Source organism: Clupea harengus, chromosome 3 (assembly GCF_900700415.2).
Source record: "Clupea harengus chromosome 3, Ch_v2.0.2, whole genome shotgun sequence".
In the NCBI taxonomy this organism is placed as follows: domain Eukaryota; kingdom Metazoa; phylum Chordata; class Actinopteri; order Clupeiformes; family Clupeidae; genus Clupea; species Clupea harengus.
In genome coordinates, this window is record NC_045154.1 from 27,705,842 (window position 1) to 27,721,611 (window position 15,770).

The following is a 15,770-nucleotide window of genomic DNA, read 5'->3' on the forward strand; positions in this document are numbered from 1 at the left end:
TGATAATGAGGGTCCATCTTTAGTAAGGGTCTGTCCAAAGATGAAGGTGAAGCTACATGATTTTGTCATTCATGCCCCATTAACACTAGTGTTTTATGTTCATAGTTAGCTTATGATGAGTGAGGCAACAATTTGAATGTTTAATGATGTAGATATACCCACAGATGAGTTTTGCCATGGCTAGTTTTGCTGTTCTACTGTGTAATAATTGGTGACCTTGCTGATTTTATTACCAGAGAAGTGGTTGTCCTCCTCTATGGATTGACCATAGAGAACTGTGTCGATGCATTGGTGCTTTCATCTGTCATTTGTCATTTTGTGACTGACTTAATTTCATGCAAATCTGAACTGGTTTTACAGCATCAAAAGAGAGGGAGCCGCCGTGTCAGCATTTGAAAGAGATTGTTTATGATGAAGCCTTTAAACCCTTCTGAGGCATGTGATTTCAACATATTTCCGAACTCACTGACAGATATGAATAGACATCCATGTAACTACGGCAACACTTTACTTAAACCCAGTATCCATATAGCATTATAAACACATTCATAAAGAATTATATTTAAAATGTCTTATTATGATATAAGTCTATATAATTATTTATACATAGTAATGACTCTCATAAAGGGTTACAATGTTATAGTATAAGTACAGCTTGAAGTATCAGAATGCATACTAAAGCTTCTTTTAACTCTTGATAATGGCACTGATGACATCTTTGCCTGGTGTGAAATATTAAGAGTTTATTGAGCCATATGTGACTCCATTCACCATTCCACTACAACATCATAACTTTATGAATGCAGTCCTGTCTATTTATAAATGGTTATATAGACATATTTCAGTCGCTTTGATGCATTATAAATACTTTATTAACATTTATAATGCTTTATGGATACTGGGTGTAAGTACAGTGTTGCCAGTGGTAACGAGTACAAAATAATAATAATAAAAAACACACACACAAAATGAACAAAACCCCTGAAACTGTTTGTAATGATTTGGTAGACTCTCTACTGAGACTCATCCAGGGCTCAGTTTATGAAAGATACTCACTGACTGTATCTTGTGAAAACACCTTTTAAGAAACGGCATTGTTTGCAAATCATAATCCAGCATTTTAGCTTGATGGGCCACAAATAATATATAGGGTATTTGACAGGTGTCTGAGCATTAGGTTTAGCTAACAATGCTATGAAAAGGTGTGTTGACTATTTATTCATAAGCCTCTAATGGTTAGTTGACTAATAAATTGTTAAAGGTGCCATATGTATACATTTTAGTTTTTAGTTTAAAACATTCAAAAATGAACTAAGCAAGGGCCACACGTGTTTTTAATTGCTAAAATTCAATCTCAGAGGCCAAAATAATGACAATTTAAGTGTGAGAAATGGAACACTTTTTTTAACTACAGAGTCTCAATACATTTTCAGAGTGCTGTCTGCCAGTTGATCAGTTGCCATATCATTTTGAGAGATGTTATGGCAAAGGCTGATAATGGGGAGGCAGTACTGATTGTCAATACTTATGATATTACACGTATCTATGACATGGTTATGCCTTATTATCAGAGGTTAATAACAAAAGTATTCATCATTTTCATCTTATTTTAGCTTTATTTAATTCTCATAAAGGTCTATAGTTTTGTAGCCAAATAATCAGTGTCTTCAAGCAAAGTGTTACCACTGAGCTATATTGTTAAGTTAGTCTGGTTGAAAACTGTGTTTAAAGGCAATGGATATAAATCTGTGAAAGTCTGTCAACAAATTACAGAAAGGTCCAGTTTTGGTTTGAAATTACTAGTGACAGATATGGAAACTCTAATACTAGGGATTTGAGCTGGACTGAAGGAACAAACATCTCTATTATTATTTGTAAATAGCACCATAATGCTGCATTATACTGAATGATTTTCTTACTTTTACTCCTGCTTAAAATAATTAGTCATGATAAGTCACATGAAGTTATGGAGAAATCATGGTCAATTGACCCTATCATTTTGAACAGTATGATTCAAATGATAAATCATGATTAATAACATGATTAACATGATACACTGCTCATCTTCAGGATATGCACATGCCAGGGTTTCTGGGTTGAACTTGTGCTACAACTGTAGCATGCTCTTATTTGTACAACAGCTACAGTTTGCCTATCACTCACTATAACAAGCTGTGGCATGCAAGCTGTTGGTCTTCAGGTTGTCAAATTTACAGATGGTGAAAAAGGTCACTCTATGAAAATGTGATAACAGTGTTGAAATGTGTTGTTAAAAGTGAATCACAAACAATTTCATCAGCAAAATATTTGGCAGTGTAACAGTTATATAGACATCATTTTTTTATTTCCTGTAAACTGTAAGGATTGGACAAAGGACATAGAAATGTCGTTCATGAATGGAGTGGCCTCACAAAGTAGCCATCCTTTCCTGTTTGTACTGAACACCAGCACATAATAGAGCGGCGGACTCCCTCAGCATAGACCTAGAAAACCTTGAATTCTGATTCAGATCTTTATAAAAGTCTAATTCTTAACAATCAAATTCATCTACAGTAAGATGCACAATGAACTGGCCCCAGGTCATGGTTTTAAGACTCCCGCTAAAGGGCATTCAAGAGTACTTTGATTTTTGAATGTAGCCTTCTGTAGAACAGCAGAAATTCAATGAAAAAACCCAGGGAATATATGATCTTGTTTTGGGAAAAGTGCACTGTATATTTAAAATATATAGTTGCAGAAGCATTTTGCTGTTGTGTAGGACACAGTGGATAAGTGGATTAAGAGTAGAAAAAAATGAGAAAGGAGCTTTTGGACTAAAATGTGTCTGAAAAAGATTTACTCTAATCTTAGCTTGAGAGCAGAGAGCAGGATTGAAGGTCAGACTCTCCTTGTAGAGAGGACATATCTCCAAACTGAGAGCGCAATTCTTGTGGGGAAGGGTTTTTTTCTGTGATAAGCCCACACAGAGAAATAAGCGTGTGCTTGGATCGGATCCTACCACCTCTGCCTGCCCAGCAGGTTTCTGTGTTGCCTTGATCGGTGGGTTTGCATGGCTATGCACATGGCCCACAGGGGCTTTCTGCAGTCCACAGCACATCACCACTGCTGCTCTTCTGGACCAGATTTACCTCTGACCTTATTCACTACAATTCCACCTGAGATGGGAAATCCACACCTGGACACCATAGCAACCGCATTAAAAAGTCATGCCAGAGAGATTTGTTTTCGCAGTATTTCGCAGTAGTCTTTGTCCTCCAGAAGCCTTATCTTATCGAATGCAGTAGATGGTCTCAAATAAACCTGTGTTGAGTCTCAAGAAAAAAATGACCACTTGAGGGTCTTATTGTTTATTATTACAGAGCACTGTGGAAAGGACAATAGTGGTGAAGTAGTAATATAGTAGTATTTTTGTGTAGAGGAGGGGGTGCCGGTGATATTATTTGCTTGGACCAATACTAAATACACTTGAGTACAATAAATGTGTTATATTCTTATGTACTAGTAAAGTGCTCTGTCTTCAAGTAATCATCCAGTCATGAACGATTTACTGGGTCACAAAGCATTTATCATATTTATGAAACGTAGCGTGGTACTTTAATCATCCCTAGAGTACATAAGGGATTAAGGACTGAGGAGCCATCCGCTTCCCTTAATTGTATTGCCTTTAGGTTGTCAATCTAATGGAAAAACCATGACATGGTAAAATAAGCAAATGGATTGTATTTTTGTGAATCTTATTTATTTCAGCAAAATCAGAATACTGTAAATTAGAGCTCCCTTGGGCCTCTCCAGATTATGAAAGCACAAATATAGTATCATACAGACGTTATGTGATCATAGGTTTGACCATCTTAAATACATGGGGTGTCAATGAGATTTGACCTTAAGCACTGCTGAAGCTCACGTGGCGATGTTTAAATAAATCACATCATGTTTTTGATGCTGACTTTCTACCTACCCAGATCTAATAATCCACAAACCACCATACAGGTTTTAGTTGAATTTTCTTTCCATAGTTGGAAGGGTTTCTGTTTTCTTTTATGAGATTTCAACCTGCATACAGAAATGTGCTAGAAATGCAAATTTGGTTACGTGTGTGTGTGTGTGTGTGTGTGTGTGAGAGAGAGAGAGAGATGTTTAGAAAGTCTTCCAACAAACTGTGATGTAGATATCTATAAGATTATGCGCACTTTTGTAATAGCTTTGTTCGTCTCTCGGCACACATCAAAAGTTAATTTTTTTTCTGTCCATTTGCTTGTCTAAGAGTCTACAAGAAATTGCTGTGGCTTCTCAAAAAGGCTGACAGGCTTATCATGCTGCCTGATTCTATTCCTCCAAAATATGAGTTCAGGCTGTTGCTTGAAGGCATTTGGTTAGCTAGCGGGTGGTAGAATGCTGTGTATACACTTTGTGTGAGTGTGTGTGTGTGTGTGTGTGTGTGTGTGTGTGTGTGTGTGTGTGTGTGTGTTTGTGTGTGTGTCTGTGTGAAGCAGAGAGCGAAAGAGAGAAAGAACAAGAGAGAATGAGAGAAAGTGTGCATACACTTTGTGTGAGTGTGTGTGTGAGTGTGTGTGTGAGTGTGTGTGTGTGTGTGTGTGTGTGTGTGTGTGTGTGTGTGTGTGTGTGTGTGTGTGTGTGTGTGTGTGTCTGTCTGTCTGTGTGAAACAGAGAGCGGAAGAAAGAGAGAACAAGAGAGAATGAGAGAAAGTGTGCATTTAAAATTGTGAGGAAAATAAAAATGTCCTCTATAAAATCAATTCACAGATTAGCCACTAGTAAGAATTTCTGTAGTCAGATATTTGGAGAACGTGATTATACATTTGCCTTGGAATTCCTTAGCTTTTAGAGCACAAAGAAAGTATTAATTATTTAAATTGTTTTAATTGCTAGATTCACATTCCTAAGTGTTCATCTACTTCTTAGACATTAACCAACTAAAGTCTTTTTCTGTCTTAATTACAGGAGATCACACTGAAACAAAATGTGTGTGGTTTGTGCGACAACAAAGGATATACCCAATTATCATTACAATGCCGACTGTCTGACTTAATGAATGTATTAGAGATCGTCATCAGGGTAAAGAAATGTAAAAACTGAATCAACCCATCACAATGGGAACAACAGACACTCAAATGAACATTTCTCCCCGATCATATGTGTGGGTGGGGGGTGGGCGTTTACCGTCATTTTGGCAGCTGCAACAATTTATACTCTTTTTCTTCTTCAGCGAATCCGTCCGCACAACACACACCATGTGCGTGCACCATTCATTATGACTGTCATGCCCATGTGATGGCTCAAGTACAGGTGTGCTGTTCCATCATACATGGATAAAGTGAGGTGAGAAATGGAGTATGTGAGGATGACAGCGAGCAGACTTATAATGGATACCACCAATTACAGAGGCTTTGTGTCGTTGAGGCATGGTAGGATACAGTGCGTTGAGTTAGGGCTGATAGGACAGAGACCCCAGTAATGGCCTCCACGGCTCAGTGGGCGGACTATCCAACATAAAGAACAATGGGACTGCCTTCCTCGACTCAAGCAACCAAGCCCATGGATAATTCATCAGGTGCATTGCTGAGCTTAGGGCGGCCGAACGGTGGGGAGAGAGTGAGGAGGTCCGATAGGGAGGAGGGGGAGGTGGGGGAGAGAGTGGAGGTTGGATAGGGAGGTGGGGGAGAGAGTGGAGGTTGGAAAGGGAGGTGGTGGTTGTTGGGAGGGTCAGCTCTACGAATGACAGCTTGGCATCATCACAATGCCTACCTTCATGTAACCCATAGCCAGTGAAGGCCTATTATTAATTCTGGAAACGGCCCCTTTGACTGACAATATTTGTCACGCGCTTTTGTTTCAGAATGGATAAAAGCCCATGCAGACATCCTCTGGTGTAGAGCTGACACAGAGAGTGACAATACCAAATGGGTTTTTATCTATGAAACATGATGTTAAATGGGACTTAAATGTACACCACGGAAGTGACTGGCAGTTTTGCAGTGTTTTTTCCCAGTGGTTGCAGTGGTTTTAAAGTATAAATTCTACAATACTGAGGTGGTGTTTTTGAGACAACACGGGACAGAGGTTATGGAGCATTAATGGTCTCTTAAGAGGATTATAGTCAGGAACATGTGCATGTAATCATTTGTAGAAGAGATGCCTTAATACGATTTTGCTCTGGTTGTTGAGCCGGTTGGTCACCTTTTATGGGCCAGCTTACAAAAGGGAATACCCTGGGCTAGAGAAACAGTGCAGGGTAAGGTTACGGCTCTGCAGAGTGTGTGTAGAGTGTGTACCCTTGACAGGAAGTGTGTTTGATAGCATTGAGATTTGTTCATATTTGTTCTTTGATAGTGTCATGGAGAGGTCAATGTTGCTGTTTAAGTCATAACTAGTATCAAATAAATGGGATGCCCTTTACTTTTTTATAGAATAATATATAAGGGCTTTTTTTACAGACTCTTAAACATCTAGACCAGCTTGGGAATTGAAAATTGAAAATAGGTTGCAAAGGTTCAATTTACTCATATGATCAACTTAAATATTGTGGAGACAGAGCTTCAAGAGCAGAAATGAAGAAGTATAATATCAGAAAGGAAACACTGCCAACAAAAAACAACAAAAATGTGATATTATAAATGTAATATAAAGAATTCTGTTTTACCCCACGAAAAAGAAGCTTGCTCATGATGAAGAGGGTACTATCTGGCAGGAACCAGTCTGAATCTTAACAATGGACGCAGATTTCTGATTCTGAGTCATCTTATCAGAGGACCTCTCTCTGATGTTTTCACAACAAAGGTCTTGCGGTGTCTACGGTAACAACAACCCCCACTACAAATCTCACACATCTGGGTTAATCCGGCACACCGCCTGTTGTGAGGGAAAAGCTGGTTCCCGTAATTGTGTCTGCACCCCTGTCACCTAGGCACAGAGTTGACCTTTAGATGGCTGTGGCGACCTAAAACTATGTGCAAATGTATCTGAATGTATCACACTAACATTTATTATTGCATTGAACCCTATACTATGGGCAGTAGTTTGATTATGGTGATGGAAATCTAATTCATGACAATCTTAAATATTTGTGCATGATTGTGTTTTTGACTAGAGAATCTCACTTTAGTTCTAATGAAAATCAGTCTTATTGACACCTCTGTTCCAGTCTGCTCCGCATGACCAATCAAGGGGTTAGTTGGGCAAAAGAGTATTGGATTAGATTGGAGGGTGGAGCAGATAACCAATAGGGTCTCTTGACTCACTCTGTCCTTTTGTGTAAGAATTTATTGTAAGAATCAACTGTTTATTCATTCAGCAATCATACTATTCCCCTTGTGCCGTGCTTTGACTTATTTAATATCTGACCAGATGCTGCACAGTGCACCCTTAATGCTTCCAATAACAAAATTATTTAATGGAGTCAGATGAATTGGTTTTAGTGACTTACAAAGGTGGAGATTGATCCACCATACAAAGTTGACACTGTAATATATTACCACTCTAATGAAGATTCCTGTCCCATACGTGAAATAAGCCTTCTAATCTAATCATTCCATAGCTGGTAATCATGACTAACTTATACAGTTGCAGCGATGGATGTGATCAACCACCATTTTACTGTCAGTAACCATAAGCTCCTGGATACACAGTACCAAATTACCTGTTTACTTACCACACCAACATGTACTGATGATTTCACTTACGAAAACAACCAAATGCTTTAAAGGAATTGCAAAAATGAGGCATACACTACTACTACACAACTCAGTAACTGTGCATACAAGGAAAAGGCATAGAGGACCCTTCTGACAGTCCCGTGGTATAGTACAGCTCTTTGCTGCAAGCGATATCCAAATGAAAGGAGATTGTGGTGAGTGGGCGGCAGCACAGCTGGTTGGTAAGGAAAGGCTGCAATTATTCTCAAAGAAGGAATATATTCACTGAATCACAAATAAACAAACCAAACATAAATACAAAAACACAATCGAAACCAATGCACGGAAAGTGCAGAAAAGCCCAAACAATGGATCAAGAAATCAATAACTAAGGCTATAAAACACAGCTTAAAATGGCACAGTGGGGGTCACAGACAGAAGCAGAAAGTGCATTTCAATAGCAAGAGTGAACACGTGACCATGAAAGGAAAGGACTAAACAGGTTATGTAAACAGGAGTCCATTGCATTTTCTCGTCTAGAATGCTAGCAATACACACCAGGGGCTAACAGAGTAGAGACAACCTGACGGAAATTAATGACATTTCTTACAAAGGCCAGTGAACCGCAGACATGTAGAAGGCCTGAATTTGAGAAGCTTGAGCTGAGTTTCTTATCATAGTTTTTAAGCCAATGAAGGAATAGGAAAGCTAATTGATGTATGTCATCATCGATCAGTCGAACACCTGCATGTACTTAAGTTCAACATTGTGGCAGCTCTGTCAGCCTTTCATAGGTACCCTACCGTAGGCATTATTGACTTGTGGTTTCCCATGTTGTTTGTCTGAGCCTCATGCTGGGAAACCCACAGTGCAGCCCTATAGCCACTAATGAACACATCATAAAATACCTCAAGGAAAATGTTTTTCTTTATGTTTGAGCATAAAACACTTTGCTTAACAATAGTGAAGACTGCATGCTTCCTTGTTGGCTTGTATTTTGATTATTTTTTTCCATTTAGTTCATTTTGAACCGGTGCTGTTCAATACTTTTTATTTTTTCATTCATATTTTTTTTGGTTCATGATGGATAAAGTCTCAACTCCTTTGGCAACATATTCTTCTTCTGTTAGTCTCAACGGTGATCTCCAAAATATTTAATAGATAAAACTGCCCCCTTGTAATTCATCAAATTCTTCAATAAGCCAGCTAACTAACAGAAAGCCTAGGTTCAGCTCAGGTTAATTCGGCACGGCTGTGTGAAAACTCTGCGTAGGGATGGAAGCCTGTGATTGTTCTAGGCATCTCCATGCCTTGGCAGACGGCAGACATGTCATTTTGACCATATGGCCCGCCTGAACTGTCTGAGATTTAAATAGACGCTGATAAGGTCATCACTGTGGTGAGAGACGCATTCTAGCTGACAGGGTTTCATGTCTTCTTAACCTTTTTTTTTTTATCTTTGATCAGATAAAGGCTGGACATGCATGAAGATGGCTAATTATCTCCACCACATGGAAAGATGGCTGTTTTGCGCACAAAATGTTGCACACCTACTACTGCTATGCATAGATAATAAACACACCTCTGATTACGTCTCATGTCAGCATGTCATACAATTCAGTTCATGTAAACAAACTAACAAACACATTTTTGCATTGGTTGATTGAATGGAAAAATTCAGAGAGGTGAACCATTGTCATTAATATGGTAAAGGAAAATATTTCACCATGTAGGTTCTGTTGATGCCCTACAACACTAATGTGATTGCAATAACAACGGCAAACAGCATTTTGCCTCATGAGTTGTCAGTCATACTGCATGCCAATATTATCCAGACCAGATGTTCTATACATTTCTGCAAGTTAACACGCTCAAAACCACAGACATCCATGGTGCTTCTTAAAGGCTTCTTAAAGGTTTATCTGTGAAGTATGTTCTGAGATATTTGAATAGGGGAAAACATCCATGTCATCTCAGCTTGCATTACAGTAATCCATGAAAATTCAGATTTTTATAGTCCCATTTCAATAAGGTGGACAGCCATTTTTCTCCTCTTACATGTATAGCTCTTGGCAATCCAAAGTCTTGGAGAAATACGATTTAAAAGCACACTGTAAGCATGTCAGTGCATGTAGACGAAATCCATGCAAGCCAGCACAGCCAGAATATCTGCACATGTAGACATATTCCATTCTACCACGTATTAGGGGTCTCTCATGTGTGATAGATTTGCCAACTTTTCTAAATTTTAACTAGACAAGCAAAGGGCTTAAAGAAAGAAGATGTGTCCAGAGATTGGTACAATAAGCCTTGAATGCAAATAGGTTTGATTTATTAGTGTCTCAAATATGCGTGCCTATGTATACAAAGCAGACACACTGGCCACTTTCATGATGACTTTTGGTTCAACTTCCTCTGACAAATAATGTACTATGGCAGCACCCTCTATCAAGTGCTTATAATTTCTGTGCCCTTGAGAATTTTTTTATTTTTTATTGCCTTGCTTCCCTCCCTCCAAACCTCTGAAATAGAGATTACTCCCCCTGTGTTTAATGTGGGTGTGCTCACCAACCAAGCCCTGTTTGAAAAATGAAGGGACGAGATTTGATTTGGACGAGATTAGATGAGTGCTGTAGCACAATCCAGCCGGCAACATCTTTTACAGGAGGCTGGAGTGTCTTGAGGCTATTGTCTTGGCAATATGCTGACGGCCACAGCAGGGCAATGAATTGTGCCAGGCCGAGGGAAAAAACAAATAAAAGGGCCTCTGCTTCAGAGGCCACGAGTAGGATTTTTTTGCGCAGTCTTGGTCTGAGGACCGCTCATAATAGGGCCTTTTCGAGAGAACACATTTGTCAGAGTCTTGGAGAACTAAGTGAAAACAAAGGAGCAGCCGTGCTTTCCACCACAGTGGTATCAGGCAAGAACACTGTCAGAAAATCCCAACTGAGAATTGGACAATGGGAGCGCAAACTATCTGAATATCAGTGGCAAGTATCTTAGCCTCTCGTTTCTCACCTTCCTCGGGAATCTGGTGGGGCCTTGGATACAAGACCAGTGTCATTACTGTAACCCTCCACTAAATTGGAATGGTCACCGTGACCTTTCTTAAAGACCAGTAAGGCTAAAGGCATAGTGTGTCCACTCTGGAAGGTCAAGCACATCAGTTTTCAAAATATTTTGTCAACAAAGAAAACCATGCTGTGTCTCAGGTGTTATTGTTTACGCACACCACATAATATGGTTTGGATGAATTACTATGGACAGAATTTGGAAATCATACATTATTTACCTGATCATGTGATTGTATTTCTACGCTAAATTACAGAATAGATTACACACATGAAATGATGTGAATGTGACCCTTAAGTTGTTAACCAAGAGATGCATGGTTTATTTGCTAATTGATAAACATTGTGTCATTCATGCATAACAATTGTTACAATGCATATTGCATACATTTAAACAAAACATATAATTGGACTACTGCTATTTTCTGGACTGTGGCTATACATATGCTATTCTTTGTTTTTAGAAAAAAAAAAAAAAGATTTTGTGGCGAAAGGTTTCTGAGGTAATCAAGGGGGAGGATGCACTTTCAAACATTTTTATTTCTAGTTGCTTCTTAGGGTTTAAAAGCTCCTCATCTCCCTGCATTGCCTTCTTGTCACAAGCCTTCTTTCTCCCAACAACCATAATGTGTTTGATGACTACAGACAATGTTCTTTCTTCTCAAACCATCAAAAGATACACATAAGAAAAAAAATAACAATGGAACATGGTGTGATAGTAATAGTGTAATAACATAACCATGCTGGTAAAAGCCCTCCTTGATAGCCTTCCAGTGCACAAAGTGCCCTCATTTGCTCCTGTGACTGTGAGAGCATCGCTGTGAGAGCTGTTGGCCTGACTGCAATTAAGCACAGTCAATGTTGGCTGTGGAAGCCCAATCATATTTTCTCCTTAGAGTGGTTTAAAACCAGGCTGTTGCTTTCAAGCAAATGGCCTTTAAGAAGTGAACTCTTCCCTTTAAACCAGTGCTCTCTGTCCGTGCATGAACTGATGCTAATGACATTCACATGTATTTGATGCTTCAGTTGCTGCTGCCTTTTGGGGAGGCATGTCTGTTTTATAGGAATATACATGCCAGGACGTGTGATGACATATTGCAATCGCACTTATTCTCTCCAAACATTGTTTTTCATTTAGACATTTTCAGGTGCAGTTACTATGTGATCCACGTGCTGAGAGCTCTCTTTTTTTGTATTTTAGCACGTTATTGGACACCGAGTCTGTGAATGTCTGTATTCATGGCTTGAGTGAGAGGATAATGCCTGTGTGAAGCCCACAGTGCCCCCAGCCCCTCAAGCATGGGTACTGCTACAGCCGGACCTTACTAAAGGGAACATGGCTATACTGATCTCCCTTCTACCGCACAGTAACCAATTAAACGAACGTTCAAAAAGATTATTTTTTAAAACCATGTGACTGTTAGAAATTACTCAAATATATCTTTTCAGGTGACACAGCATTGAATATATGTACCTAAACGCTGCCACTAACACTGTTCCATCCCATTTCTTAAAGCTTAGATTTTCTGTTTGCCCTGTCTCTCAGACGCGCTCCCAGCTCACACAAACACAGAGACAGAAGAATATAACTTAGTGTAGCCTTTTCTGATGTGATTAATCACCTGCGTTAAAAATGCTTTCTCTTCTACGACCTGAATCATATCATATGATAGTATGATATATTTGCGAGAGTTTTTCATTTGCCTGCATACACCCTTTATAACCACTTGATGTAGGACTACTTTCAGGGCTACCACACGTTACAGTTCTAATTCTCACTTCCTCCCACCCTCCCGCCGATGCAATACAGCCACACAGAATTCTTTCGAGACGCACAGATTAGACTGAAGCCGAACGAACGGTCTTCTGGAAGGCGGATGCGTAGGAGACACTGTCTTTTCTTTCTTCATACACCCACCCTCTTTTGATGACTAGCACTATCAGACGCTGGAGAAGTCTCCTTCGCCTAGAAGGATAGGTTCCTGATCCCAAGAACAGACTCACATATCCTAGAATGACTTTGCAGATCCACTGGACTATTCGTTGATTAAAAAAAGTCGGGGATCTGAGAGAAACCAAATGAATTCTGTAATCGTTGACCTGACTCAATGGACTTGAGATTGTGACTGACATTTCGTCTTTTGCGTTGGGACTTGCCGTTTGAGGAGATGAGTGAGGATGCTCGCAAGGATCAGTAGGTGAGTCGTAATACCACACGCTCGACTGCGGCAGGTAGACTAGCACCAGTATCATTATCGGCTTTCTATAAACATTGAGCCAACAGAGCTTTGCAGTAGCCCGAACTAAGCGAAGGTGTGGTTCATAGACATTGCTGTAGCATGAATTCGAATATTCTTCTGGTGAAATGGAGTCGGTACCGCGTAAAGGGTAATTCTAGAGTGTTTTGACATAGGCTACAGCATATTGGCGCAACGACAGTTTACATCGTATATTTTCACCGCGGCTTTAGCGTATCCCATCACTTCGTTGTTGGAATTTAAAAACGATGTAGGATGCAATCTTTGTTGCCTTGTTCGGCTGGATACTGCAAGTTACTAAGTGAAGGAATTATTGGCAGCCCGCTGTGCAAGAGTGGTGCTTTCACATTTATGTGAGTCCGTGCGTCCTCTTCAGGTAAAATGTTGAACGTTGGATGGCCAGTATAACCTCTTTTATTTTGGAAAAGTGTTAACATATTAAACGTGTTGTCAGATGTACAAATGTAAATCTAACTATGTGAGCGCGCGCGCGCACGCGTATGTGCTTAATCAAAAATGAAATACTAACAGGCTGTATATGTTCAGTAAGCTATTAACGCCCGGTGCTTATGCTCGTGACTTCATTACCTTTACACAATCTTCTCTTTCCCATGTTGTCGACACTCCGGTAATTTGAGAGGGATGTATTTGAGTGTATTTTTTGATGATGTTTGATGATCCCCCTCAGATCTAGCAGCACATTTAAGAGCCGAATGGTTGTGATGAGCCGAATGAACAGTGCCCAGTTTAAAGTAGTGCTTTAAATCTATCAGTAATCATTTAGGTGGTATATTCTTTATGCGTAGCTGCGTGAACATATGCGGTTTCTCGTCCTTACCTGTACATATGTGTATAGCGAAGCATTTTGTTTTTAGGTGTCCACTAATGCTGGCTGCACTTTATAAAAGCCTACTTTCAGTACTTTATGTCTTACGCCAAAATGTGTTGTAACTTATATACTCGAATGAATGCTTAGACATTTAGGATATTCACATACAAATCTGCCAGGGTGTGGCAGTTTGTTTGCTGTTTTCTCTGACATTCTTGCTTGCGCCTGGTTGTGTGCCTGTGTGTGTGTGTGTGTGTGTGTGTTCCCATCTGTCAGAATAAAGAAACCACCAGCCTTTATGCAAAATGCTTTAATCATTCAATTTTTAACGGTTAAAACACCACAATGTCCTGTCGTCTTCGTCATGACTTCGTTCATTAAATGATGCATAGTGACCTTGCATATTAGTCGAACTGCATTCGCTTAGGTGGCAACGGAAACAGCTCATTTAGGTCATCTATCCGATATGTTTTGAAGTTGTTGATCTATACTTGCAGTTAGTTATATCCATGCACATATAGGTGCATAGAAAAGCTAAATACTTGTATTTTCCATTGTGATTCATTTATGTTTTTCTTACACTCAAACGTACTTTTGTTAAATAATGTTATTTGTGTGTTGTTTCTGGAGTGTGTGTGTGTGTGTTTTTGTTTTTGTTTTGGCAAAACCGTTTTCAGTTGGAAGATAATGTATGCATCCTAATCCCAAATAAGCACACCAATCTCATATGGGCCTGGCGTCGTCTGAGAGTCAGGTGTGATGGAGCATCAGCTTGGGTTTCATCTTGTGTGACGATCCCCTATGGTTTTTTGTCTTAAAGATTCACTCTGTGGTGTAGAGTTAACACCTTTTGCTCTGCTGACGGCTCCCCAATGTGTGAGGTCCTCATTTAAAATTCCATGATGACATAGCATGTTTTTTTTTGGCTTGTTTTCTTTTTAAAAGCCTGCTTAAAGGCCGACTGTTGTTGTACGCTGCCAGTTAGAAATGAATTCAGCCTGTTCACTGGATCCCTGGGCAAATGTGCTGTCAGGATGAGTGTGCTGTTACTTAGTTTCTGTTATTGTTCTCTCTCAGTTCGTGTGGAAACTCTCTGTATCCCCACAGTTTGGCTTTGTCCTTGGTGGCCTTACTTGAATCGTAGCAACAGCATCCACCCTGTGAGACGGTTCAAAATGGACATATGCAGTGCTGCGAGGCTCTGGAAGCGGTATAATTTGGAGGATGTTTCGTGTTTCTTGGCGGTGTGCTGGTCTCCAGCCGTGCGCTGCGTGGCACTCTCTGAGTGAAACCTGAATACTCAGATTGATGTGGATTGTTTGTCTCTGAATGTGTCACTCCACTCCGCTGTTTATTCCACTATGTCTCTCTTGCCACTCACTCAAGGTTAAGCTACTGTAAAAGATGTTTTTTTTTTTTTTTACCTCAGTGTCTGGGAAGGAAACCAAAGGAGTGTCAGACTGATAGCTCAACACAGACAGGAAACATTTCTGGGGTATATGGGTACAATTGACCAATTCAGTCCTTTCAGTCAAGGGTGTGTTTTTTTTTTTTAAAGAAACATGATGAATTGGGCTATACTCTACTAATTTAGAGCTATGGAGTTTCTGCTGGCTGGTAAACCCATAGCCTTCATCTGCCTATCTAAAAAAAAGAATTGCCCCAGGGGAAAAGGCTGTATTTACTGTGTTTATAGGTTAGTTTAATATGGCTTGATCAAATTGATATACTAAAAATACCAATTTGAAATGTCAACATTAAATGCCTGCCTATTCTGTGGTCAGTTGTAGTTCACGCAAATACGCACAGACATGGAGCCAGACAGACATGCATGCACTCACATAAACACATAAGACATACAGACACACAGACACACCCAAACACATTGTTCGCCATCATCACGTATGAGCAACATCAGCTGTGGCCTTGTGGCATTTAGTACATTCATAATCCATTCAAC

At 39.7% G+C, this 15,770-nt stretch overlaps 1 protein-coding gene across 3 annotated transcripts in view; it reads left to right on the forward strand.

Annotated features, from left to right (window-relative positions):
- Positions 1-15,770, forward strand: part of lingo1a (leucine rich repeat and Ig domain containing 1a) — a 73,088-nt gene that overhangs the window by 39,359 nt on the left and 17,959 nt on the right. Inside the window, exon 1 of one of the 3 annotated variants that reach the window (XM_012815625.3) lies at positions 12,057-13,357. The exons of 1 other annotated variant lie outside the window; for it this stretch is intronic. The gene's annotated coding sequence lies outside the window, so the exon portion shown is untranslated. Of the gene's footprint in view, positions 1-12,056; positions 13,358-15,770 lie in introns of those variants that run through there. One more of the 3 variants, XM_031565231.2, reaches the window with a different exon arrangement.